The 14,298-nt window shown below is 36.1% G+C and overlaps 1 pseudogene; it reads right to left on the bottom strand.

The window, feature by feature from the left end:
• Positions 1–8,765: 8,765 nt before the first annotated feature.
• Positions 8,766–9,672, bottom strand: LOC143675607 (WD repeat domain phosphoinositide-interacting protein 2 pseudogene; annotated as a pseudogene).
• Between the last annotated feature and the right edge of the window lie 4,626 nt (positions 9,673–14,298).

Raw genomic sequence — 14,298 nt, 5'->3', positions numbered from 1 at the left:
ACATGAAGAGGACATGGGCTGAACATAAAGAAGAAATAGAAAAACTGAAAAAACAAATCGCAGAACTTATGGAAGTGAAGGATAAAGTAGTAAACATAGAAAAAATAATGGATAGCTATAATGATAGATTTAAAGAGACAGAAGATAGAATTAGTGATTTGGAGGATGGAACCTCTGAACTCCAAAAAGAAACAGAAACTATAGGGAAAAGAATGGAAAAATTTGAACAGGGTATCAGGGAACTCAAGGACAATATGAACCACACAAATATACGTGTTGTGGGTGTCCCAGAAGGAGAAGAGAAGGGAAAAGGAGGAGAAAAACTAATGGAAGAAATTATCACTGAAAATTTCCCAACTCTTATGAAAGACCTAAAGTTACAGATCCAAGAAGTGCAGTACACCCCAAAGAGAATAGACCCAAATAGGCGTTCTCCAAGACACTTACTAGTTAGAATGTCAGAGGTCAAAGAGAAAGAGAGGATCTTGAAAGCAGCAAGAGAAAAACAATCCATTACATACAAGGGAAACCCAATAAGACTATGTGTAGATTTCTCAGCAGAAACCATGGAAGCTAGAAGACAGTGGGATGATATATTTAAAATACTAAAAGAGAAAAACTGCCAACCAAGACTCCTATATCCAGCAAAATTATCCTTCAAAAATGAGGGAGAAATTAAAACATTCTCAGACAAAAAGTCACTGAGAGAATTTGTGACCAAGAGACCAGCTCTGCAAGAAATACTAAAGGGAGCACTAGAGTCAGATACAAAAAGACAGAAGAGAGAGATATGGAAAAGAGTGTAGAAAGAAGGAAAATCAGATATGATAGATATAATACAAAAGGCAAAATGTTAGAGGAAAATATTATCCAAACAGTAATAACACTAAATATCAATGGACTGAATTCCCCAATCAAAAGACATAGATTGGCAGAATGGATTAAAAAACAGGATCCTTCTATATGCTGTCTACAGGAAACACATCTTAGACCCAAAGATAAACATAGGTTGAAAGTGAAAGGTTGGGAAAAGATATTTCATGCAAATAACAACCAGAAAAGAGCAGGAGTGGCTATACTAATATCCAACAAATTAGACTTCAAATGTAAAACAGTTAAAAGAGACAAAGAAGGACACTATATACTAATAAAAGGAACAATTAAACAAGAAGACATAACAATCATAAATATTTACGCACCGAACCAGAATGCCCCAAAATACGTGAGGAATACACTGCAAACACTGAAAAGGGAAATAGACTCATATACCATAATAGTTGGAGACTTCAACTCACCACTCTCATCAATGGACAGAACATCTAGACAGAGGATCAACAAAGAAATAGAGAATCTGAATATTACTATAAATGAACTAGACTTAATAGACATTTATAGGACATTACATCCCACAACAGCAGGATACACCTTTTTCTCAAGTGCTCATGGATCATTCTCAAAGATAGACCATATGCTGGCTCACAAAGCAAGTCTTAACAAATTTAAAAAGATTGAAATCTTACACAACACTTTCTCGGACCATAAAGGAATGATGTTGGAAATCAATAATAGGCAGAGTGCCAGAAAATTCACAAATACGTGGAGGCTCAACAACACACTCCTAAACAACGAGTGGGTCAAAGAAGAAATTGCTAGAGAAATTAGCAAATACCTCGAGGTGAATGAAAATGAAAACACAACATATCAAAACTTATGGGACACAGCAAAGGCAGTGCTAAGAGGGAAATTTATTGTCCTAAATGCCTATATCAGAAAAGAAGAAAAGGCAAAAATTCAGGAATTAACTATCCATTTGGAAGAACTGGAGAAAGAACAGCAAGCTAATCCCAAAGCAAGCAAAAGGAAAGAAATAACAAAGATTAGAGCACAAATAAATGAAATTGAAAACAATAGAGAAAATCAATAAGGCCAGAAGTTGGTTCTATGAGAAAATCAATAAGATTGATGGGCCCTTAGCAAGATTGACAAAAAGAAGAAGAGAGAGGATGCAAATAAATAAGATCAGAAATGGAACAGGAGACATAACCACTGACCTCACAGAAATAAAGGAGGTAATAACAGGATATTATGAACAACTTTACGCTAATAAATACAACAATTTAGAGGAAATGGACGGGTTCCTGGAAAGACATGAACAACCAACTTTGACTCAAGAAGAGATAGATGACCTCAACAAACCAATCACAAGTAAAGAAATTGAAGCAGTCATTCAAAAGCTTCCTAAAAAGAAAAGTCCAGGACCAGACGGCTTCACATGTGAATTCTATCAAACATTCCAGAAAGAATTAGTACCAACTCTCCTCAAACTCTTCAAAAAAATCTAAGTGGAGGGAAAACTACCTAATTCATTCTATGACGCCAACATTACCCTCATACCAAAACCAGGCAAAGATATTACAAGAAAAGAAAACTACAGGCCGATCTCTCTAATGAATATAGATGCAAAAATCCTCAATAAAATTCTAGCAAATCGTATCCAACAACACATTAAAAGAATTATTCATCATGACCAAGTAGGATTCATCCCAGGTATGCAAGGATGGTTCAACATAAGAAAATCAATTAATGTAATACACCATATCAACAAATCAAAGCAGAAAAATCACATGATCATCTCAATTGATGCAGAGAAGGCATTTGACAAGATTCAACATCCTTTCCTGTTGAAAACACTTCAAAGGATAGGAATACAAGGGAACTTCCTTAAAATGATAGAGGGAATATATGAAAAACCCACAGCTAATATCATCCTTAATGGGGAAAAATTGAAAACGTTCCCCCTAAGATCAGGAACAAGACAAGGATGTCCACTATCACCACTATTATTCAACATTGTGTTGAAGGTTCTAGCCAGAGCAATTAGACAAGAAAAAGAAATACAAGGCATCAAAATTGGAAAGGAAGAAGTAAAACTATCACTGTTTGCAGATGATATGATAATATACGTCAAAAACCCGGAAAAATCCACAACAAAACTACTAGAGCTAATAAATGAGTACAGCAAAGTAGCAGGTTACAAGATCAGCATTCAAAAATCTGTAGCATTTCTATACACTAGCAATGAACAAGCGGAGGGGGAAATCAAGAAACGAATCCCATTTACAATTGCAACTAAAAGAATAAAATACCTAGGAATAAATTTAACTAAAGAGACAAAAAACCTATATAAAGAAAACTACAAAAAACTGCTAAAAGAAATCACAGAAGACCTAAACAGATGGAAGGGCATACCGTGTTCATGGATGGAAAGACTAAATATAGTTAAGATGTCAATCCTACCTAAATTGATTTACAGATTCAATGCAATACCAATCAAAATCCCAACAACTTATTTTTCAGAAATAGAAAAACCAATAAGCAAATTTATCTGGAAGGGCAGGGTGCCCCGAATTGCTAAAAACAACTTGAGGAAAAAAAACGAAGCTGGAGGTCTCATGCTGCCTGACTTTAAGGAATATTATGAAGCCACAGTGGTCAAAACAGCATGGTATTGGCATAAAGATAGATATATCGACCAATGGAATCGAATAGAGTGCTCAGATATAGACCCTCTCATCTATGGGCATTTGATCTTTGATAAGGCAGTCAAGCCAACTCACCTGGGACAGAACAGTCTCTTCAATAAATGGTGCCTAGAGAACTGGATATCCATATGCAAAAGAATGAAAGAAGACCCATATCTCACACCCTACACAAAAGTTAACTCAAAATGGATCAAAGATCTAAACATTAGGTCTAAGACCATAGAACAGTTAGAGGAAAATGTAGGGAGATATCTTATGAATCTTACAATTGGAGGCAGTTTTATGGACCTTACACCTAAAGCAAGAGCACTGAAGAAGGAAATAAATAAATGGGAACTCCTCAAAATTAAACACTTTTGTGCATCAAAGAACTTCATCAAGAAAGTAGAAAGACAGCCTACACAATGGGAATCAATATTTGGAAACGACATATCAGATAAAGGTCTAGTATCCAGAATTTATAATGAGATTGTTCAACTCAACAACAAAAAGATAGCCAACCCAATTACAAAATGGGAAAAAGACTTGAATAGACACCTCTCAGAGGAGGAAATACAAATGGCCAAAAGACACATGAAGAGATGCTCAATGTCCCTGGCCATTAGAGAAATGCAAATCAAAACCACAATGAGATATCATCTCACACCCACCAGAATGGCCATTATCAACAAAACAGAAAATGACAAGTGCTGGAGAGGATGCGGTGAAAGAGGCACACTTATCCACTGTTGGTGGGAATGTCAAATGGTGCAACCACTGTGGAAAGCAGTTTGGCGGTTCCTCAAAAAGCTGAATATAGAATTGCCATACGACCCAGCAATACCATTGCTGGGAATCTACTCAAAGGAATTAAGGGCAAAAACTCAAACAGACATTTGCACACCAATGTTTATAGCAGCGTTATTTACTATTGCAAAGAGATGGAAACAGCCAAAATGTCCATCAACAGATGAGTGGCTAAACAAACTGTGGTATATACATATGATGGAATATTATGCAGCTTTAAGGCAGGATAAACTTATGAAGCATGTAATAACGTGGATGGACCTAGAGAACATTATGCTGAGTGAGTCTAGCCAAAAACTAAAAGACAAATACTGTATGGTCCCAATGATGTGAATCGACACTCGAGAATAAACTTGGAATATGTCATTGGTAACAGAGTTCAGCAGGAGTTAGAAGCAGGGTAAGATAATGGGTAATTGGAGCTGATGGAATACAGACTGTGCAATAGGACTAGATACAAAAACTCAAAAATGGACAGCACAATAATACCTAATTGTAAAGTAATCATGTTAAAATACTGAACGAAGCTGCATCCGAGCTATAGGTTCTTGTTTTGTTTTGTTTTGTTTGTTTTGTTCTTATTATTATTACTTTTATTTTTTTTCTCTATATTAACATTATATATTTTTTTCTGTTATACTGCTAGTTCTTCTAAACCGATGCAAATGTACTAAGAAACGATGATCATGCATCTATGTGATGATGTTAAGAATTACTGATTGCATATGTAGAATGGTATGATGTCTAAAAAAAAAAAAAAATGGTCAGCACAACACTGCCTAATTGTAATGTAATTATGTTGGAACGCTGAATGAAGCTGCATCTGATCTATAGTTTTTTTTTGTTTTTTTTTTCTTTCTCTTATATATTTTTGTACTTTTTATTTTTATTTGTGTTTTCTTTGTGTTATCACTTTATTTCTTTTTCTGTTGTCGTGCTATTTCTTTCTCTAAATCGATGTATATGTACTGAGAAATGATGACCATACACCTATGTGATGATATTAAGAATTACTGATTGCATATGTAGAATGGACTGATTTCTAATGTTGTGTTAGTTAATTTTTTTTAATTAATAAAAAAAAAAGGTTTAAAGCTCAGAAATACAATGTTGAGTAAAAGAAGCCTGGTACAAAAGAAAAAAAAAAAAAGAACATCAGTTGAATTCCAAAAACATTTCTATTTTAACATTTACCAGTCACCCACTGTAACCAGGCCCTGACTTGGATGCTTGCAGTACATAATATCACATGAATCTTCCCAGCAGTGAAGTAGGGGTCATTCCATATTTACCATGCAGAAGGCCCTGGAAGGATCTGCCTGCAGCCACAAATCCATAAATGAAGGTAGAATAATCAGGAACTGAATTCAGTTCTTCCTGACTCCAGTTTAAGACAGTTTTTGGTTCAATCATTTGAGACAACAAAAAAAATTTGGTCCCAACCCAGTCCATTGCCAGGCCTTTGCTTCCCAATACCTCCCAAATCTTCTCTGATGTTTGGGAAGATATGATATAGTTTGATATAGTGACTAATCCTCATGAGGCTTAGTCATCAAACAAATGAATCCATTTCATTTTTCTCAATCAAGATTCCTTCATTCTATCTTTCTGAGACAAAGAGTTTAAAGCAGACCAGGCCCATCCAAGGTCCCCCAGTGTCTAAGAAGGAAGCACCTGCATGGCCACCTGAGCACATCTCCCCTGCCAGGGCTCATGCATGGAAGGGAAGGAACATCACAGCACATTGGAGGGCAACTTCACTAACTTCATGCTGAGGAAACTGAGGCTGAAAGAGGCAAAGTGAATTTCAAACATCTTCTAGGACCACCATCTCAAAGAAAGGTGAAGAAACACACCTTAGACTATTAGAAACCCGGCAAAGTAGATGACATTCCCAAATTACCAAGTGTGGTCAAAGTTGACAAGGAGACACCAAAATTAATCATATTGTAACACAACACAGGAAGTGCTATTCTTATTTGTTCATCAGGTAGCCCTAGTTTGGGGGATCCACACCTGTCATTTATAATTTTGATGTCTTTCCCCACAGATGCTCACTCTGACAAACTGTGCCACTCAAAGATGAAGCTCTAGAGAGAGAGGCATTTTGAGTCCTCCGCCACAGCATTTTAATATGGGATAAGACAGTTCTATTGAGGTCCTTCTGATTATGATAAAGAAATGTCCTTGTACAGAGCTCAACAGACCCATAGTCTCAGATGATGAAATTGTAAGTCGCATTTTGTCAAGGATCCAAAATAGACATGTTACAGATTTCAATTTAGAGAAAAGTTCAGTCCACTCCTTCCTTTCACCTCTGCCATAAATAGGAGACTTCTACTGCAGTCAGAACTCACTCTAGTCATATACTGTCATTTAGGATTTCACCTTAGGGTCAGTCACTTTATATAAGTAGGCCACAGAGACAGAGTGAACTCAGGTTGAGGACACTTGGCATGAGGCTGCCAGGTACAATTGGAGCTCCCCTCTCCTTTTCTATAGCTGCAGAGATAGAAAATACTCAACATAATCCTTTAGCTGGAAAATACTTAATATAGTCTTCAAGAACTAGTGGAATGTTTTTTGTGGTCATTTCACTCAAGCAGCCTTGAAGATATTTAAGCATAAAGAGCCATTGTTGAAGTAGTTAGTTGTTAGTCTAATCTCAACAACGTAAAAAAACTTACTCTTCATTCCCAGAAACCCTCTCTTGCTCCGCTTACAGGAACAAAAACAATTATATGAACTAATATAAGCACCTTCCTCCTTTTTGAAGGACAAGATCAAAAGCCTGAATTGTCAACAAAGAAAGAGGGGCCTACAAGATAGCAGGATATGCTGATCAAACAAAATGAAGCAAATGAATGTTACTCAATGTTAATGAATTCTGTGACTTTTACTTAATTTTTTATTTTCCTCTGCTTTCTTCTGGGCCTTTGCCATTTCTTTGTCTGTTTAAGTTATAAAAGCCCAAACCACCCTTCCCACTTTGAACTGGTTTTGGAAAGATTTTCCTCCAGTTCCTTGATGACCCATCATCAATAAACCCACATTATTACCAAAAAAAAGAGACTTATTTCTGTGTTCAACATGGGATTAGGAGGGCCTGATGATTCAGGACTGTATTTTCTAATGGTAACACTTTTACAAACTAGTCAACCAGTCTGACCAAGCTACAAAGAATGTCCCAATAACGAATATCTTTGGTCCTTCCTCTGGGCCAAAAACCTTTTAAAAAGCACAAATGGAGGGGCAATACAATGTTTTTGGTTTTCTGCTTCTGTCTTTAATCTCCACCATTCCAAGGAATCTGTATCTTTCATGCCATTGACTCCACTTCAGATCCCTCACAAACTTAACTATGTGTCTTAGTTTGGAATGCAGAGTTTGAGGTATTTGAGGTTGCTTTAATTCTATAAAAATGAAAAGGGAAGCTATGGAAATGCTGAAATTTTAAACAAAATCTTTCATCACTTTGCTGAACAATTTTTTTAAGATTAAAATAGAAAAAGTATATATCAAGCTAGCAAGAAGGTATTCACCACCAGTTTCTCTCTGTGATTTCACCTGCTTCTGCTATTTCTGACATGTATGAGAAAACCCTGCAGACAAAGAGTGGCGTTCAAGATAAGACAATACCAGTACTCATCCCTTTTCAATGTTGGACTTTCTTAGACATAGGAGTTACTACAACGTTTCCTTAAAAATGACATCATTGTTCAATAGGAAGAGTAAAGTAAAGAACAGATGATTTAATTGTACAAACTAGACCATGCTTCTTCCTTCCAATTACTTCTGGGCATTCTTTCAAGTTCTCTCGCTCTCAGAAAGAAAGTTTATAAATATGAGAACCTTTCTTTTCTAATACTCATGTGCAAAAAAGATCAGAAATACAATAAAAGGAAGAAACCACGGAATTATCCAATCTGGAAGAAATTTAATTAACAAAGCAAAATGTAGAGAAGGGGTCTGGTGGAGGCCTACAGGGGGAGCCTGTTCCTCTAAGAACCTCAGCACAACTAGACTTTTGACCACTACAACCTCTCAACCTGATGCCACATTCCCTCAGGTACACTCATCACTAAATGCACATGTTAAAAAAACAAATGATTTCAGTTGGTTAAAAAACAGCTTCTAGCTCTCCTGTGCTGACTTGCACATGCTGACTGCAAAACAAGTAGTTTGCAAGGACTTCACTACACAGTTAATTTTGGAAAAAGGGAAAACAAAAAGCTAAAATTCATAAGCAGAATTAAAGCTGCTTATTAAGTTAAAGCAATGTATTTCTCTACAGGATAGAATGAGACCACAACTACTATTTTTTTTTTTAATGTCCTTGCCTTCCTTTCCCACAATTCAGGTCAAAGTTCATAGCGGCATAACACAATGTACTTGGACAAACCAGTGTTCTCTGCTTCAGGGATTAAAGCTCAAAAGTCAAGGCCATTCAGGCCAAAGGATCATGGGTAGATGATAACTGTCTTCATCCAACCACAGGGCACTGGGTTTTGTCTTCCAAACAAGTGCCACCCACATCACTCAGGGCACCTGGGTAGGCTTTTGCAGCAAGTAAGCTATAGGTGTGAGTTACTAAGGGGAAATCATGGGAAACAGAATCTAGGATTTCATTGGCTGTCTCCATATTGCTACTTCACCTTGTGCTATTTCATCAGGGAACACTTGCCTCCTTGCTGGAGATCCAGGGTATACATGTATAAGAACCCACTGGAAACTCCCATCAGTAATCAGGGAATCTTCCAAATTGTCACTAGTGAACAGTTTTTTTGTGTGTGTGTGGCTGCAAAACAGCAGGCAGACTCTGCGGCAAAGTTTCTACTGTGGTTAAACTTTTCTGTTACCTGAGAGGGCAAGTTGCTGATGGTAGAAGCCAGGAGTACTTTTCCAAAGTAATCAGTCTAGGTGGTGGGCTTCTCCTAGGGTTTTTATTTCATGGAATTAAGTTTGAAGATGTGTTCAGTCTCAGTGTTACCAGATGCAAAAAGGAATATGCTGTCCATGCTAAAGGCCAAGGACAGATATAACAGAGCTCTTTATTCCTTTCTGGATCTCAAGGAGTTTTGTCCCACTGAAATGGAGAATCATGGTCAGCTCCTCCAAAGCAGTGGCAAGTTTGGTACCACTTGTATTGAAACCAAATGCTGCTAAAGGGCTGTCATGAGCTGGGATCATGTTTACAGCTTTCAAATTCGAGGTATCAAATACTTGCACCTCCCCAGTGTTCGTGCTCCCTGGGTAAGTCAAATAACAAGTTATTACTGATCAAAAACATACACAAGCCTACAGAGTTTGTGAGCATCTCCCTGATTGTACATAGAACATTCATGTCTTAAGTGTTGTGTATATGTAGAGACTCTCCCAGGTATGCTGGTAACATCTCCTGTTCAATTGACAGCCAATGTGGTATTGGAGTAGATTTAGTTGCAGATATTGTTCCTCTTCTTATAGTAGCAAACCTTTAACTTTCTAAGAGCTTTGAGGCTCACAATGGCCACCAAGCTTCCTGAAAACAGTCTTTCTATAATGGACACGTCTTCTGGATCAGTGCATCCATAGTTCTATTCCAGTTTAATCCCTAAACTTGCTGCTGGCACATAAAGGGCAATCTTGTGGAGGATTTACCTTAACCTGTTTAGTCTGGCCTAACTCTGAGTACTTAGAGTCATAATTGAATTGTTTGGGTTACTTCAATATTTGACATTGGTGCCAGAGCTCTGTAGGGGAAGCAGATAGAATGTTTTTGATACCTTCACAGTGATATGTTCATGCAATGGTATACCACTACTACTCACAATAAGAAGTAATAAACTATTGATACACACGAGAGCTCTGATGTATATCAAAATGATTATGCCGTGTGAACAAAGTCAGACAAAAAATACATGTTCCTTACATATAAAATTATTGAACATGAAAACTAATGTACAATAACAGAAAATGAATCAGTGGCTGTCTAAAGATTGGGAGACAAGGAGGGTGGATTAGAGGTATAAACAAGGGGCATGAGAAAATTTAGGGGGATCATAGAATCATTGATTTTTTTCTTGATTGTTGCATAATTACACAGTCATATACATTTGCCAAAGTTTACCAAATTTTACAAAGTTAAGTGAATATTTAACAATTTATTTATGTAAATTCTTTCATAAAGATGTTAAAAAGAAAATTAAAAAATAGCTGCAGTAGTGATTATGTGGTATGATTCAATTAAAACTAATCTATAGTTTCAGAAATCAGATTAATGTTTTCCTCTGGGCATAAAGCAGGCTAATGCCTGGGATGAGTCATAGAGTAGGATTTTGATTTGCTGTTGATATTCTATGCCTTGAACTGTGTGGTGGTCATTGCTTGTTTATTTTGTAAACATTTATGTGATTAGTGTGATTTGTATCCTTTAATGTAGAAATGTTTATTATAAAAATGCTAAACATATTTGCTATTACAAATCGTGTATAATCCTGACAAGATTCAGTCAGGAAATAAATTACTAGCTATTTGAGGCATAAAATAAATTGATGCAGAGGATAAGAAAAACCTTACCAAATATTTGCATGCATGAAGGAGTAAAGAAAAATGTTGGGGAAAGTGATAGCTTCCTTGGAAGAAATTGTATGGGAAGAATCACCACCAATATCAGTAGGAATTATTTCTCAGTAGTTTGAGATGGAGTTCCCAAATAACTTTTCCTTACAGATGGCATTCTTTCTACAACTTAAAATACTGAATAGTTCTTTCCTTTACTATTCATGAATTATAATATTTCTGTAGTATATTACTCTTCCATACCTGTTCAGAGCTAATTCTCAATATGCTCTTCTCTATTATATTTCATCAATTATTTTCTTCATCCCTATGCATTATACTGTTGCTGTCAGAACAATGTTTAAATATTTTTGTCTGCATAAATGATCATGTTATATCCTCTGAAAATAATTACTGCCTTATTCTCTTTCCAATCCTTATCTTTGAAGCATATTTATATTTTATCTTTATAAATGGTGATGATAGTAAGCACACATTTTTGTTTCCTGATTTAAATGGAATATTTTAAAGTTGTATCTCAGAATGACTTTCATTTTTGCATGCTATGTGGTTATTTGCATACAAAGCATAGATCATTATAAATTTCTGGTAAAAATACTTTTATTAAGCATTTAACATTTCTTATGATAATCATAGTTTTTTTGCTTAAAGTCTATTTTATCCAATGTTACCAGACTCCACCATCCACATAGGGGCCATGTGGATGATTAGTGATTTTTCCCTAATCACGGCATCACAGTTTTGAAGGAACATGACATTCTCATGCCTCAGGTACCATTTGAACTGCAGCCACAGAGAACTCTCTAGAAAACATAGGACTTTGATTTGATTTTTTAAAATTATTTATGGTGTTAAGTCACTGAGATTTTCTGCATTTTTACATCAAACATTTTGAAGTATATAGTGAAATTGAAATACTTTTACGGTGAACACACAAGCACCCACCCCCTAGATACCATGATTAACATTTTTGTTATTCTTATCACAGATATGTCCTACTGTTCATCACAGGTGTTTGTACATGCTTTAGCATGATCATGTGAGCTGGAGCTCAAAATTTAGACTTATGTTTTCTCTTATTGTTTTGTTTGATATGAAATTAACATGATGAAATGTACAGTGTTTAAGTGTACATTTGATGAGTTTTAACAAATGCATGCACCTTTGTAATCAAACACCCTATCAATACACTTCCTTCCAGAAGCTTGGTTACTATTTCTATTTTAAAGTAAAGTATGTACCATTTGATGAGTTTTGACAAATGTGTACAAATATTCGACACAACCCATATCAGAAACCATGATATGATTATTATCCCTTAAGTTTCTTCATACCCCTGTCCAGTCACCTCCTGAAACTTTCCTGCAGGAGCAACAAACAGTTCTGATTTTCTCCACCACATATTAGTGTGATCTGTTTAAAAACTTCATATATATATATGAAAGATGCAGTAGAATTCAATGATTCAGTTCAGTAAGCATGACATTTTCATATTCATCCATTCCTTGCAGGCACAGGGGTTTTTCCTTTACATTGTTAATGAAGATTACATTGTATGAATCTGCCAAAACTTGATTTTTATCTCCTATTCTTGGACACCTGAGATGCTTTCAGTTTGAGCTATAAATTACCATTAGATTATTATTTACATGTAATTTATGACATTCTTGTAAAAGTTTCTTTATGAACATATGCTTTTATTTCCTTTGGGTCAATATATTGAAGTGAAATTGCTCCACCTATGCACGTTTAGTTTGATCAGAAACTGCCTGAACTTAAAAAATTGGCTATATGAAATTTACAATGCCACCAAAGCCATATGACAGTTCCAGTTGATCCATATCCTCACAAACATTCAGTGTTTTCTCAAACTTATTTATTACATTTTTTGTGAATGAAAATTTTATTTAAACATTGTTTATAGAAGGCAAGACATAAATCATTTTGGGGGGGAATGTTCTTCACATTCTTTTTTATTTTTACTTTTTTTATAAACTTTTTTTGCATAGTATAGCATATATACAAAGCAGAGAAATAAAAGAGCAGTAGTTTTCAAAGCACTCTTCAACAAGTAGTTACAGGACAGATCCCAGAGTTTGTTATGGGCTGCCATACCATCCTCTCAGATTTTTCCTTCTAGCTACTCCAGAATATAGGCGGCTAGAAGGCTTAAATATTTTTTTGTCATCACAATCACTTTTTTCCTTCTTTTTTGTGAAAAATAACATATATACAAAAAAGTAATAAATTTCAAAGCACAGCACCACAATTAGTTGTAGAACATATCTCATAGTTTGATATGGGTTACAATTTTAGGTTTTTACTTCTAGCTGCTCTAAGATACTGGAGACTAAAAGAGACAACAATTTAATGATTCAGCATTCACATTATTTTGTTAAATCCTATCTTCTCTGTATAAGTCCACCATCACCTTTTGATCTTTCCATCCCTCAAATTTAGGAGTGTTTGGGCTTTGACAATTCTAAATTTTTCATGTTGGAAGAGTCTGTCACTAATGTGGGATAGGGAGATGGTACTATCTGATGTTCCGGAGAGGCTGGGCTAGGTTTCAGAACTTATCTGAACCAGGGACCCATCTGGAGGTTGTAGGTTTCTGGAAAGTTACTCTAATACATGGAACTTTTGTGGAATCTTATATATTGCCTGAAGCATTCTTTGGGATTGGCAGGAATGGTCCTGTTTGGGGATTGGCAGGTTATGATAGGTAGCAAAGTCTACCTGAAGCTTGCATAAGAGCAACCTACAGAGTAGCCTCTCCACTCTAATTGAAGTGTCCCTGCCACTGATATTTTATTAGTTACACTTCTTTTTCCCCATTTGGTCAGGATGGAATTGTTGATTCCATGGTTCCAGGGCTGGATTCATCCCTGGGAGTCCTCTCCCATGTCACCAAGGAAACTTTCACCCTGAATGTCATGTCTCACATGGGGGGGAAGGATAATGATTTCACTTGCAGAGTTGGGCTTAGAGAAAGTGAGGCCACATCTGACCAATAAAGGTCCTCCAGAAGTAACATTTAGGCATGCCTATAAGTAGTCTAAGCTTCTCAGTTACCTACATAGCTTCACAAGAGTAAGGCCTGAGGATTTAGGGGCAAAAATTGAGTGTCCCTAAAGTTTGACACAGTATCAGGGGATTCCCTGATGGTAAGGTTTAATAGTTCCATATTCTTTCTGCCATACCTCAAGGGACTTTGCCAATATTTTGATTATCTGCTTAATATACTCTAGGATGTATCCAGGCATTACAATAATCTATAGAGGATTAAAGGACCTTTTTCTCATTCTGGGCTCCCTGTGTTTCAATTGTTCAAATGAACTAGACAGATAGGTTGAGTTAGATTATGCACTACAGAAAATTTCAGTTCCAGACCAAATAAATCTTTCTT

The sequence above is a fragment of the Tamandua tetradactyla genome, chromosome 3 (assembly GCF_023851605.1).
Source record: "Tamandua tetradactyla isolate mTamTet1 chromosome 3, mTamTet1.pri, whole genome shotgun sequence".
Classification (NCBI taxonomy): Eukaryota; Metazoa; Chordata; class Mammalia; order Pilosa; family Myrmecophagidae; genus Tamandua; species Tamandua tetradactyla.
This window is presented reverse-complemented; position numbering and strand designations above follow the sequence as displayed.